General features: G+C 41.2%; 1 protein-coding gene and 1 pseudogene across 7 annotated transcripts in view; one reads left to right on the forward strand and one right to left on the reverse strand.

The window, feature by feature from the left end:
- Nucleotides 1–14,614, reverse strand: part of MCF2L2 (MCF.2 cell line derived transforming sequence-like 2) — a 232,262-nt gene that overhangs the window by 176,619 nt on the left and 41,029 nt on the right. The window lies entirely within an intron of this gene.
- LOC132229237 (prothymosin alpha-like) lies at nt 3,355–3,680 on the forward strand (annotated as a pseudogene).

Consider the following 14,614-nt stretch of genomic DNA (forward strand, 5'->3'; position numbering starts at 1 on the left):
CATCCCCGTGAGAATAAAAATGTACAATTAACATTTAAATATTTAGCTCACTGGAGCAGAGGCCACCAGGTTAAACTGAATAGATTATATTTCCCCATCTCCTAGCAGCTAGATGTAGCCACATGACTAAATTCTAGCTTCATGGTTCCTGTGTCAGGCACCCAGGGAACCACAGTGAACTCACAGAGGCACCATGAATAGTTTAAATTTTTAGGGGAAGAGCAATAGTTGGCATCTGTCACCTGCTCTGCATGGTATTAGCTTGAGATAGTTCACAGTTTCAACATTAAATCACACTAAATTCTTTTGACTAGCATTGTATCTTTGTGAAGGTGGGTTTGGGGTGGCTGCTGGGATAAAAGCAAGTGCAGGATGAAAGTGAGTGTAGAACAGGAAGGGAGGCTGGTGATGTCTAGTTTGATTCCAAGGTTGGAGAGCACTGTAGCTACCAAAGAATGAAATTCTTAGTATTATTTATAAATATTTATAAGACATGAAATTTATAATATTATTTATAAATATTTATAAGAATGAAATTCTTAGTATTACTTATAAGACAGCTACTAAGTTGTTAAAATGTGTAGAGTTAAGTTGTTTTAACTGTTCGGTATTGGTTTTGGACAAAAAGGGCTATAAAAAATTCCTGAGACAAGCTGCTCTGAAAAGCCATGTTTGCATTGTTCCTGTGGCTGCCTCACTCTTTGCCAGAGTCCTCCATCTCTCGCTTTAAAAAAAAAAATATCCGGAGAAACCAAGATGGCAGCATAGGTAAACACCGGAGTTTGCTGCCTCGAACAACCACTTCAAAAATACAACTAGCCCTGACTGGTTTGGCTCAGTGGATAGAGCATCGACCTTCGGACTCAAGGGTCCCAGGTTCGATTCTGGTCAAGGGCATGTACCTTGGTTGCGGGCACATCCCCAGTGGGGAGTGTGCAGGAGGCAGCTGATCGATGTTTCTCTCTCATTGATGTTTCTAACTCTCTATCCTTCTCCCTTCCTCTCTGTAAAAAATCATTAAAATATATTTTTTAAAAAAATACAACTAAAAGATGGAACGGACATCATCCAAAACCACAGGAAGGCTGGCTGAGTGGAAATTCTACAACTAGAAGGAAAGAGAAAAGCATACCGAGACTCAGAGGAGGCGCAGTGCGGAAGTAAAATACTAAGGTACAGAGGCGCACACAGAGTGGGCTGGCAGCTGAGGGCCCGGTTGTCGTTTTCAATCGGGAAGGAGTCTCAGGCTCTGAGCTCCAGTTCCGGGCGAGTCTCTGGGGACCCAGACTCAAACGGGAGAAGCGGGACTGTCTGGCATTGGTTGGAACTCGAGGGCAGCTTTCTCTCAGAGGGGCTTGCAGCGATTGCCGAGACACTGAGAAGTAGCAGGGCCTCTGAGAGCAGCCATAACTGCTAGCCCCACCCTGTTGATCCCGTGGGACCTGCTCCACCCAAGCCCTGCAGGGAGGCTTTTGCTGGATAGCCTCAGGCAAAGGCTAGATTAGCACCTCCCTAGAGATCCAGGAGCCAGGAAACCCAGAGGTCAGAGTGGGACCATCCAGTTTGCAGCTCCGTGGAACCATAAAGGACACACTCAGGGGGCAGACTCAGTGAGCACCAAAGCCCCATTGGAGCAAGTCTTGCCCCAGACAGGTGTCTCCAGCACAGAAGTTCTCCCACTGCAGACACAGCTGATTCTCATAGCCAATTGGCCTGGAGGTCAATTCCTTCCAGTGATACCTACAACAACCAAGGCTTAACTACAACAAGACTGTGCACAAAGACCACAAGGGTGTGCACCAAGAGTGTCCTCCTTAGGTAATTGGGGAGGCTGAACCACTGGGCCCTAGAGGACACTCAGCACAGAAAACCACTTTATCAACACAGGGAAGCATAAAAAATGCAGAGACAAAGAAAAAGGACACAAATGACAGAAATGGTGGAAAGCAAACTACTGGATGTAGAGTTCAAAACCACACTTTTAAGGTTTTCCAAGAATTTTCTAGAAACTGCCGATAAACTTAATGAGACCTACAAAAAATCTAATGAGACCCTCGAGGTTGTGATAAAGGACCAATTAGAAATTAAGCATACACTGACTGAAATAAAGAATATTATACAGACTCCCAACAGCAGACTAGAGGATTGCAAGAATCAAGTCAACGATTTGAAATACAAAGAAGCAAAAAACACCCAACTGGAAAAGCAAAATGAAAAAAGAATCCAAAAATACGAAGATAGTGTAAGGAGCCTCTGGGACAGCTTCAAGCGTACCAACATCCGAATTATAGGGGTGCCAGAAGAAAAGAGAGGGCAAGATATTGAAAACCTATTTGAAGAAATAATGACAGAAAACTTCCCCTACCTGGTGAAAGAAATAGAATTCCAAGTCCAGGAAGTGCAGAGAACCCCAAATAAAAGGAATCCAAAGAGGACCACACCAAGACACATCATAATTAAAATGCCAAGAGCAAAAGACAAAGAGAGAATCTTAAAAGCAGCAAAAAAAAAAGAAAGTCAGCTTTTCCGGGTCGGCTACGGAGTCTGAAGCCGCCACAGGATCCAGAGCTGTCGTATCCCCTCCTTTTCCACTTCCCGTTGCAACCAATAAAGGCCAAGGCCGTTGGTACCGTTAAAAGAAAGAAAGAAAGAAAGAAATTCAGTTACCTATAAGGGAGTACCCATACGACTGTCAGTTGATTTCTCAACAGAAACTTTGCAGGCCAGAAGGGAGTGGCAAGAAATATTCAAAGTGATGAATGCCAAGAACCAACAACCAAGATTACTTTATCCAGCAAAGCTATCATTCAGAATTGAAGGTCAGATAAAGAGCTTCACAGATAAGAAAAAGCTAAAGGAGTTCATCACCACCAAACCAGTATTATATGAAATGCTGAAAGGTATCCTTTAAGAAGAGGAGGAAGAAGAAGAAAAAGGTAAAGATACAAATTATGAACAACAAATACACATCTATCAACAAGTGAATCTGAAAATGAAGTGAATAATCTGATGAACAGAATGAACTGGTGATTATAATAGAATCAGGGGCATAGAAAGGGAGTGGACTGACTATTCTTGTGGGGGAAAGGGGTGAGGGGGATGCGGGAAGGGACTGGACAAAAATCATGCACCTATGGATGAGGACAGTGGGTGGGGAGTGAGGGAGGAGGGTGGGTTGGGAGCTGGGAGGAGGGGAGTTATGGGGGGAAAAAAGAGGAACAAATGTAATAATCTGAACAATAAAGATTTAATTAATCAAAAAAATAAAATAAAATAAATAAAAATAAATAATAGATAAATAAGTAAATAAATCAAAAAAAAAATCTGCTGCATCGGATCACCGTCCTGCCTCACATGTCAGACTTGGCTGAGGACACCAGCTCTGAGATCACCACCAAGGACTTAAAGGAGAAGAAGGAAGTTGTGGAGGAGGCAGAGAATGGAAGAGGTGCACCTGCGAGTGGGAACGCTATTGAGGAACACGGGGAGCAGGAGGCTGACAATGAGGCAGACGAAGAAGAGGAAGAAGGAGAGGAGGAGGAGGAAGAGGAAGGTGATGGTGAGGAAGAGGATGGACATGAAGATGAGGAGGCTGAGGCAGCTACAGGCAAACGGCAGCTGAGGATGATGATGTTGACACCAAGAAGCAGAAGACCGATGAGGATGTCTAGACAGCAAAAGAGGAAAAGTCAAACATTAAAAAAAAGGCCTTCGTGATATATTCACCCTCCACTTCCTGTCTCAGAGCCCAAAGGTGGTCACCTTCGGAGAGACTTCACCTACCTGGGCACTGCCACCTGCAGATGGTACGCACTCACCACCACCCAACCAAAACCACAACATGAATTTGCAATTGGGGAGGAGAAAAGAACCAAAAACTTCCAAGGCCCTGCTTTTTTTCTTTTCTTGTCTTTTTTTTTTTTTTAACGTATTTTATTGATTTTTTACAGAGAGGAAGGGAGAAGCATAGAGAGTCAGAAACATCGATCAGCTGCCTCCTGCACACCCCCCACTGGAGATGTGCCCACAACTAAGGTACATGCCCTTGACCGGAATCGAACCAGGGGCCCTTCAGTCCACAGGCTGACACTCTATCCACTGAGCCAAACCGGTCAGGGCTGCTTTTTTTCTTAAAATTATTTTATAAAGGAAAGTTTGTTTGCACTTTTTATTTACATTTTATATTTTTGTACCTATTGGTAGGGATCGGCCATTTTTAATGATCTTGGGATGACCAAACCAGCCTTTGGAGCATTCTCTGTCCTACTGTTGACTTTACTTGTGGTGTGACCATGTTCATTATAATCTCAAAGGAGGAAAAAAATAACCTTGTAAAAAAAGCAAAAACAACAACAACAAAAAACAATCTTATTCTGAGCATTCCAGTAACTTTTTGTGCATGTACTTAGCTGTACTATAAGTAGTTGCTTTGTATGAGATGGTTAAAAAGGCCAAAGATAAAAAGGTTTCATCTTTTCCCTTTTTTTATTGTTTTGTTTATGAAGTTGCTGTTTTTGGTCTTTTGTTAGCCTGTTTGATGTACCTGTGAAACGATGTTGTCCAACAATAAATGGGAATTTTATTTTGCTGAGTTAATTGTTCTAACAAAAAACAAACAAAAAATTACTGAGATACAAAAGAACTGAGAACAAGACAATGGGAAACCTGTGCCCCAGCCATGGGGGTGAGCTGAAGCACTATGAGTGCCTTCCAGGCTAAGCCCCTGGAGGGGAACCACATTAAGAGGAATAATGGCTCCCAAGCATAGCCAACTGCTACCAACGTACAAAAGGTACAAAAGTTTGTACTTTTTAACCACCTTCACCCCTTTCCCTCACCTCCCAGCCCCACCTCTGGCAATCACCAATCTGTTTCTGTTGAGTTAAAATGGTTACTTAAATAAAACGATTGCATGAATTTCACATGTCTAAAAAACAGGTATCAGTGCAGGGTGTGGTTAGTGAGGATCGTGTGATTGACGTGGGTGTGGGATCAATGAAGAAATTATAGAAATCGAGAGACTAAGAGAAATGAAGGGGGGCAGTCTACATGATGGCTCCACCACTACATGAACCCACCTGCTGCTCCAAGTCCACGCCTGATAAGCATCTTTTGCTTACACTCTAACATTCCATTTAAATCTGCTGCAGGGGAGAGAATGCGCTATTGAGCAAACAAGACTATTTGTATCACAGAAAGAGAAAGTCAGCAGTGTGGTTACCCAAGTCTCTTGTGAGTTTTATTTCTGTGAGTGAGTCTTGCGCTCTCGGAGATACATCACTAACGAATGAAACGCATGAGATTTGTCTGGGTGGCTAGTCATTCTTCTCCGGGAAGTCCCTCTTTATCAATCCTGTATGCTTCTTTGAAAGTTTACACAAAATATCAAGCTTTGACAAGGAGAGGGAGCTACCTCTTTATGGTGACTGAAAACAATTTAGATCAGGGTCGTACCAGCTTTCTCCTAACATTCTTCCTCTTTGCAGTTTCACAATCAAAGGAGGTTCCAGAGAAACCAAAGTTAAGAGAATCTGCTAAGTTTAGATGCATTACAACACTGGATGAACTGCATAACCAATATTTGCCAAAAGAATGGCTAAAACATTCCAGGGGACCAAAAAGTGAAGTCATTAAATGGTGTAATGACTTCACTTTTTATCGTTAATTATGAATCAAAGCTATTCACACCTAAATGGAGAAAGGTAGGTGGAGTTTTCTTGTATATTGGTTAACAGCAACACTGAACACCAGAGAAGAGAGGCCCACCACCACCTCCCCAGGTCAACTGAGGACACCTCCTGCTGTTGAATATTATTCATCTTAACAGACAGAAGCACTAAAGCAGCGGTTCTCAACCTGTGGGCCGCAACCCCTTTGGGGGTCGAACGACCCTTTCACAGGGGTCGCCTAAGACCATCGGAAAACACATATATAATTACATATTGTTTTTGTGGTTAATCACTATGCTTTAATTATGTTCAATTTGTAACAATGAAATTGGGGGTCACCACAACATGAGGAACTGTATCAAAGGGTCGCGGCATTAGGAAGGTTGAGAACCGCTGCACTAAAGAAACAAAGCTGAGCCTCCCCACAGCGTGGACAGCCCACAACAAAGCATTCAGTGCCACCTGGTGAGGAAACGTGGAAACACCAAAGGAAGAAAGTGCCGAAGTCCCATTCAAGGAAGATAAAGAAAACCAAACACCTTGTAACTGAGTAAAACGGTTACTTAAATAAAATAAATGGCACTCCTCCTAGTATAAATTTTACCTGTTGGTTAAATGGCACGAAAACTTCTCCATACAGAAGAGAATTTGGAATGCTGGGAAATCCTATAGAAAGACGGTAAATAGATCAACAATGGGAGAGACACAGAGGCAGTTACTGCTCTTTGCCTTCAAGTATCTATTTTCCCTTTCTCTTTCCCAAAAGAAGATTTTAACTGGAAAAAAATGGCCGCCCCACTCTCTGGGAGGCACTTTGAAAATCTCGGGGCCTAGGATACTAAATGATCTGTCCTACATAATCAAGAATTGTCCCACACCCTATGTGATTTCTGCATGTCTTCCTAGAATCTCAATGTAAGTGAAAAATCCATTTATAGTGATCTGATCCTAGACTCTAACTCTGCTTTCCATATAATCACAAAGTTTTTTTATATTTTTTCCAGTTTTATTAAAATATCATTGACAGCACTGTATTAGTGTAAGGTGTACAACATAATAATTTGATATATGTAAATATTACAAAATGATCACCACAAAAAGTTTAGGTTACATCCATAACCTCACACAGTTACAACTTCTTTTCTTGTGGTGAGATTTTAAGATCTACCTTCTTAGCAATTTTCAAACATACAGTACAGTATTGTTAATTAGTCACCATGCTGTACATTACATCTCCAGAACCTATAACAAAGTTTGTACCTTTTAGCCACCTTCACCCCTTTCCCTCACCTTCCAACCCCACCTCTGGCAATCACCAATCTGTTTTCTGTTTCTGTGGAGTTCAATTTTTTTAGATTTCACATATAAGAGAGACTATAAGGTATTTGTCTTTCTCTGTCTGACTTATTAGATAATGTCCCCAAGGTCCATCCATGTTGTCCCAAATTATAAAGTGTTCTGAAGCAGTTTTAATATATACTACTTTTCCAGGAATGCAACTACCCTATAAACTTAGGGAAGATACTACTTTAGTTTGTTCCAAACTTGATCAACAATTGTTTACTCTTCGGAAAATCGCTATGAAAAGACCTCTCAGGGCGTCTGATCACCCATACCACACCCCAGCATTTGCACCTGTCACATTCCTGATGACTCACACACAGGGACAAGCCCCTGACTATTTTATGATTATCTTCCTAGTGTAGCTAGAAATACATATTAAAACACGTATTATTTTACTATGCTTACTTTCTCTGTATTTCTCCTTTATATTGCAGTTCTCCTTTACGTTTCTTTTTTTTAAGTTTTTTTAAGTATACGAGTAAGTAGGGGGTGGCTATTCACCATCTGTGGACACACAGTTCACTCCATTTACCAGCTTCCCTTGCTGTTAAGGCATCCATATAACTGAGCCAGGTTCAAGTCCACGGGACATGGAGTGTGCTATTGCTGAGCTGAGGCTTTTGGGAAGCAGTAGGCTCACTGTCCCTGCCTGCTTTCAGGATGCAGATAATAAGGACATTGAATGGATAATAGTAATAAGAGCCACAAGTAAAAGGAGCCTCCATTGTGAACCTTCACATGAGCCTTCACAGAGCTCAGTGGAATCTGCAAAAAGCCTGCAGCTGGACCACCACCCTCCTTTGCTCAAATCAGGAAAAGGCACACTGCTGTGCCAGCAGAGGCCACAGCTGGGCTGCCACAGCGACGGGAAAGACCGAATCCCCCAAATCTCTGTTTTATAACCACAACTACACAGGCACCACAGCGGCCTCCCTGATGACATCTGCTGCCCCTGCCAGGTAAAGAGGGACGTTTACAAGTTACAGACCAGCTGGCCTGCTCGTTCCAACCACGCACTGACTCTGAACCCCACGGCGACTGATGTTCTAGCACACTTGTGGGGTTGCAAATGCTACCCCCGCTCATCCATGCTTCCTCTCACAAGAAGGGCAAACTTGATGACCAAAGGCAACAAGATGACCAAGGAAGCTCAGAAATGAAAGGATTGCCTTTGCCACGGTCAAAGTGCCTTTCCTCAAACAGAGGTGTCTCTTGGTCCCGTGTGAGTTCTCACAGTTCTATGTCCTACATTCAAGAGTGACAATTACCTCTTTCCCTGAGTTCATTGTGGCATTATATACTGCATTCACTGTGAGCACGGCTTCCGTTAACTACAAAAACTGTATCACACTGAAAATTATTTTTGGTGATAAACTAAAATAAACATTGCTATTGGGATTAAAATATATCATGAATAAGAATGTCAAACGTATTTGGAACGTACAATAGTAAGCATTTTTCACACATTATGTCATTTAATCCTCAAAATTTCAATTGTTCCATTCATTATTCAAAAGAGGAAACAGAGGCCTAGAGAAGAAATTTGCCTAAGGTGATACAGCTAGTCAGTAGCAGAATCTAAATTCCTATTTAGGGCTGTTGGGTACCAGTTTGTTCCTCCTATTCTGCCTCTAAGAAATAAGAAAAGAAAGAAATGCCTCAATAATACTCAAAAGAGATCACTTTGGATCATTAAACATATAATCATTCTCTGGATTCCTTCCCCAGATGAGCCATTGTGTAATTATATACTCATACACTGAGGCTTAGAGTTTGGGTGTAAAGCTGTAGGAATCCACCCTGCCCCACCCCATCATCCATTCCAGACCTTGATGCACACCAGTGGCCGAGGGGCCTTCTGTGGTGCAGGCCATGGCAGCAGTTGCCAGAAACCCAGAGACACTTCCCATCCTGCCTTTGGTGCTGCACAATCCTAGGCTCCCTGTGGAGGGCTCCCTATGAGAGGGCTCCCTCAGGAAGGTGGTTGGGCACTCCCTCCAGGGCCAGGACTGCGGTGCCTAGAGTGGTGATTCGACAATCAGACAGTCCTGCTTCACAGGACAGACCAGGAGGACCTGGATAATTTTGATATGTTTCAGCCTCCGTTCTAAGCACTGGCAATGCAGGCAGAAATAAGAAACATGAGCACCCTGCACTTATGGAGCTTCCAGTGACCATGTGAGCAGTGACCAATGCAGAGGACAGACCAGAGAATTCACCAGGTATTCTGGAACGTATGGGAGGTCCCCACCTAGGATACTACTCTGGGGTGGGAGACAGACCTGAAAAACAAAGTTTAAATTTCCCTTAAACTCAGTAGAATAAGGAGTTTAGAGCAGATTAAATATAATTTAGGAAAAGAAAGAAATGTGACTTTTTTTTACATCCCATGTTATAGAGTAAAATCCACACTAACTACATATTCTCTCTACAATGTAACTAAGATGGCTTTGTTGCTTTTTTCAGATGAGCTATAAAAGATAAGGGTAGTGCCCGACTGGTGTGGCTCAGTGGTTGAGTGTCAACCTATGAACCAGAAGGTCACAGTTTGATTCCCAGTCAGGGCACATGCTCAGGCTGCAGGCTCCATCCCCAGTGGGGGGCATGCAGGAGGCAGCCAATCAATGATTCTCTCTCATCATTGATGTTTCCATCTCTCTCTCCCTCTCCCTTCCTCTCTGAAATCAATAAAAAAAAATTTTTTTTTCAAAGATAAGGATAGTGACTTGTTACCTTATTCCTCTGGGATATGTGTTAAGAACATCTAATCTCACTACCCCATGCTTCCAAGTTTGGCCTAACTATATTTTAGGGTTTGGTATGTACTTCCAGTTTCAGTAATTAATGTCATATCACCCTTCGCTAAGTGAATAAGAAAGAATAATAATCTAGTAATGACAACTTTTCAGGGCTGTGCCCAGGCTCAGAAAATTTCTAGCCTTTTATCAATACTAGCCTCTCTCTATTCCTAATCAAATGCTTAATAAAAAAACAGGTATTCTGTGCCTTTAAATCAACGCAGCAGATCCAAACAACAGCAGCCTCCTGAGCACCACACCCTCTGTCTGAGGAACAGCAGCTGTACGTGAAACCTCCCCCCTACCAGCCAGAAGAGCTACCACAGCTGTGAACAGCACCCACCAGAGGAGCTGCTGCCAACTGAGAAGCAGCTGCTACCGCAACCGCCCGAAGAGCAACCACAGCCCAAGGAGTCACTGCCACCAAGGGAGCAGCCACTGAACGACTCAACGTCTAGATATGTCAGTGAGATCAAACATGGGTAGACAAAGAAACCCCCAAAGGAAAGAAAAAGAGGACTCGCCAGAAAAGCAGCTAAATGATACAGAGGCACACAACATGACCGAAAAATAATTCAGAATAAGGGTCCTAGAGTTCATAAACTGGACGGACGAAAAAATCAATAACATATGCAAGAAGCTAGAAGAAACAGATGAAAAAATCAACAACTTAAGTAAGACCCAAGAAGAAATGAAGAGTGATATAGCTGCAATAAAAAACACCATTGAAAGTATCAACAGTAGACTAGGAGAAGCGGAGGACCGAATTAGTGAATTAGAAGACAAGGAAGCAAAACACACCCAAAATGTACTGCAATTGGAGAAAAAAATTAAAAGACAGGAGGAGAGCCTAAGGGAGCTTTGGGACAACATGAAACGAAACAACATACGAATACTAGGGGTGCCAGAACAACAGAAAGAGGAACAAGGATTAGAAAACCTACTTGAAGAAATAATATCAGAAAACTTCCCTGAGGTGGGGAAGAAAAAAGTCACACAAGCCCAGAGAGTCCCAAACAAGGTGAACCCGAAAAGACCCACACCAAGACACATCATAATTACCATGGCAAATGTTCAGGACAAAGAGAGAATCTTACAAGCTGCAAGAGAGAGACGGAAAGTTACATACAAGGGATCTCCCATTAGATTATCAAATGACTTCTCAACAGAAACACATCAGGCCAGAAAAGAATGGACGGAAATTTACAAAGTGATGCAAAGTAAAGCACTGAATCCAAGAATACTCTATCCAGCAAGGCTATCATTCAAAATTGAAGGGGAAATAAGAAGCTTCACAGACAAAAAAAGACTAAGGGAGTTTATCACCACCAAGCCAGCAATGCAAGAAATGCTAAAGGGACTGGTGTAAAAAGAAGAAATAAAAAGCTCAGAAAGAAAACAGCCACACACAAAAAAGAAATGGCTACAAACAAGTACCTTTCAATAATAACTTTAAATGTAAACGGACTAAATGCTCCAACCAAAAGACATCGAGTGGCTGAATGGATAAAAAAACATGACCCATACATCTGCTGTCTACAAGAGACCCACCTCATTAGAAGGGACTCACACCAACTGAAAGTGAAGGGATGGAAAAATATCTTTCAGGCAAATGGAAAGGAAAAGAAAGCTGGGGTAGCAATACTTATATTGGACAAAATAGACCTCAAAGTGAAGGCCATAACAAGAGATAAGGAAGGCCACTTCATAATACTGAAGGGACCAATACAACAAGAAGATATAACTCTGGTAAACATATATGCACCCAATGCAGGAGCACCCAAATTCATAAAAAAAAATCCTGGAAGATATCAAAGGAGAGATCAACAACAATACAATCATAGTAGGGGACTTAAATACACCACTGACATCACTGGATAAGTCCGCTAGACAAACAATCAGCAAAGATACAGCAATCCTAAATGACTCACTAGATCAGATGGACTTAATAGACATCTTCAGAACACTTCACCCCAAAGCCAGGGAATATACATTCTACTCAAATGCTCATAAGACATATTCAAAAATAGACCATATATTGGGACACAAGCAAAGTATCCCCAAATTGAAGAAGATTGAAATCATAAAAAGCGTCTTCGCAGACCACGATGGCATAATATTAGAAATAAACTACAATAAAAACGACCCAAAATACTCAAACACCTGGAAGCTGAATAGCATGCTATTAAATATTGATTGGGTTACCAATAAGATCAAAGAAGAAATTAGAAACATCCTGGAAACTAATGACAACGAAAACACAACAATCCAAAACCTATGGGACACAATGAAAGCAGTCCTGAGAGGGAAGTTTATAGCTCTACAGGCCTATCTCAAAAAACAAGAAAAAATGGTAGTAAATCATCTAACTCTACAACTCAAAGAATTAGAAAGACAGCAACAAGAAAACCCCAGAGTGAGCAGAAGGAAGGAGATAATAAAGATTAGAGCAGAAATAAATGACATAGAGACCAAAAAAACAATACAGAAAATCAATGAAACCAAGAGCTGGTTCTTTGAAAGGATAAACAAGATTGACAAACCTCTAGCCAGACTCACCAAGAAGCAAAGAGAGAGGACCCAAATGAACAAAATCAGAAACGATAGAGGCGAAATAACAACAGACCCCACAGAAATACAAATGATTGTTAAAAAATACTATGGACAGCTCTACTCCAACAAACTAGACAACCTGGAGGGAATGGACAAATTCCTAGAAAAATACAACATTCCAATACTCAATCAGGAAGAATCTAAAAACCTCAACAGGCCAATAACTATGGAAGAAATTGAAGCAGTCATCAAAAAGCTTCCATCAAACAAAAGCCCAGGACCAGACGGCTTCACATGGGAGTTTTACCAAACATTCAAGGAAGAACTAAAACCTATCCTCCTCAGACTACTACAAAAAATTCAAGAGGAAGGAACACTTCCAAGCTCATTCTATGAAGCCAGCATCACCCTAATACCAAAACCAGGTAAAGACAACACAATGAAAGACAATTACAGGCCAATATCCCTCATGAACATAGATGCCAAAATCCTCAACAAAATCTTAGCAAATCGGATCCAGCAGTACATCAGAAAGATCATACACCATGACCAAGTAGGATTTATCCCAGGGATGCAAGGATGGTACAATATCCGCAAATCAATAAACATGATACATCACATAAATAAATTGAAAGAAAAAAACCACATGGTCATATCAATTGATGCAGAAAAAGCATTTGACAAAATTCAACACCCATTTTTGATAAAAACTCTCAGTAAGGTGGGAGTAGAAGGATCATACCTCAACATAATAAAAGCCATATATGACAGGCCCACAGCCAGCATCCTACTCAATGGACAAAAACTAACACCATTTCCCCTAAGAACAGGAACAAGACAGGGATGCCCCCTCTCACCACTCCTGTTCAACATAGTACTGGAAGTGTTAGCCATTGCAATTAGGCAAGAAGAAGAAATAAAAGGCATCCAAATTGGAAAAGAGGAAGTAAAACTGTCCTTATTTGCAGGCGACATGATATTATACATACAAAACCCTAGAGACTCCATCAAAAAGCTACTAGACTTAATACATGAATTTGGCAATGTAGCAGAATACAAAATTAACCCCAAGAAATCTGAGGCATTTCTATACACCAATAGTGAACTTTCAGAAAGAGAGATTATAAAAACAACCCCGTTTACCATCGCACCAAAAAAATTAAGCTACCTAGGAATAAACTTAACTAAAGAGGTAAAAGATCTCTACTCAGAAAACTACAGGACGTTGAAAAAAGATATAGAGGAAGACATAAACAGATGGAAGAACATACCGTGTTCATGAATTGGTAGAATCAACATCATCAAAATGTCCATACTACCCAAAGCAATCTATAAATTCAGCGCACTTCCCATTAAAATACCAACGGCATACTTCATAGATCTAGAATGAACTCTCCAAAATTTCATCTGGAATAAAAAAAGACCCCGAATAGATGCAGCAATCCTGAAAAAGAACAAAGTAGGTGGGACCTCAATACCAGATATCAAGTTGTATTACAAAGCCACTGTTCTCAAAACTGCCTGGTACTGGCACAAGAATAGGCATATAGATCAATGGAATAGAATAGAGACCCCAGAAATCGGCCCGAACCAATATGCTCAATTAATATTTGACAAAGGAGGCAAGAACATACAATGGAGCCAAGATAGTCTCTTCAATAAATGGTGTTGGGAAAATTGGACAGATATATGCAAGAAAATGAAACTAGACCACCAACTTACACCATACACAAAAATAAACTCAAAATGGATAAAGGACTTAAATGTACAACAGGAAACCATAAAAATTCTAGAAGAATCCAAAGGCCACAAAATCTCAGACATATGCCGAAGCAATTTCTTCACTGATACAGCTCCTAGGGCACTTGAAACTAAAGAAAAAATGAACAAATGGGACTACATCAAAATAAAAAGCTTCTGCACAGCAAAAGAAACCATCAACAAAACAATGAGAAAACCCACTGTGTGGGAAAACATATTTGCCAATGTCATATCTGATAAGGGCCTAATCTCCAAAATTTATAGGGAACTCATACAACTTAACAAAAGGAAGATAAACAATCCAATCAAAAAATGGGCAAAGGACCTAAATAGACACCTTTCAAAAGAGGACATTCAGAAAGCCAAGAGACATATGAAAACATGCTCAAAGTCACTAATCATCCGAGAGATGCAAATCAAAACAGCAATGAGGTACCATCTTACACCTGTCAGACTGGCTATCATCAACAAATCAACAAACGACAAGTG

This window comes from Myotis daubentonii, chromosome 3 (genome assembly GCF_963259705.1).
Source record: "Myotis daubentonii chromosome 3, mMyoDau2.1, whole genome shotgun sequence".
Lineage (NCBI taxonomy): Eukaryota > Metazoa > Chordata > Mammalia > Chiroptera > Vespertilionidae > Myotis > Myotis daubentonii.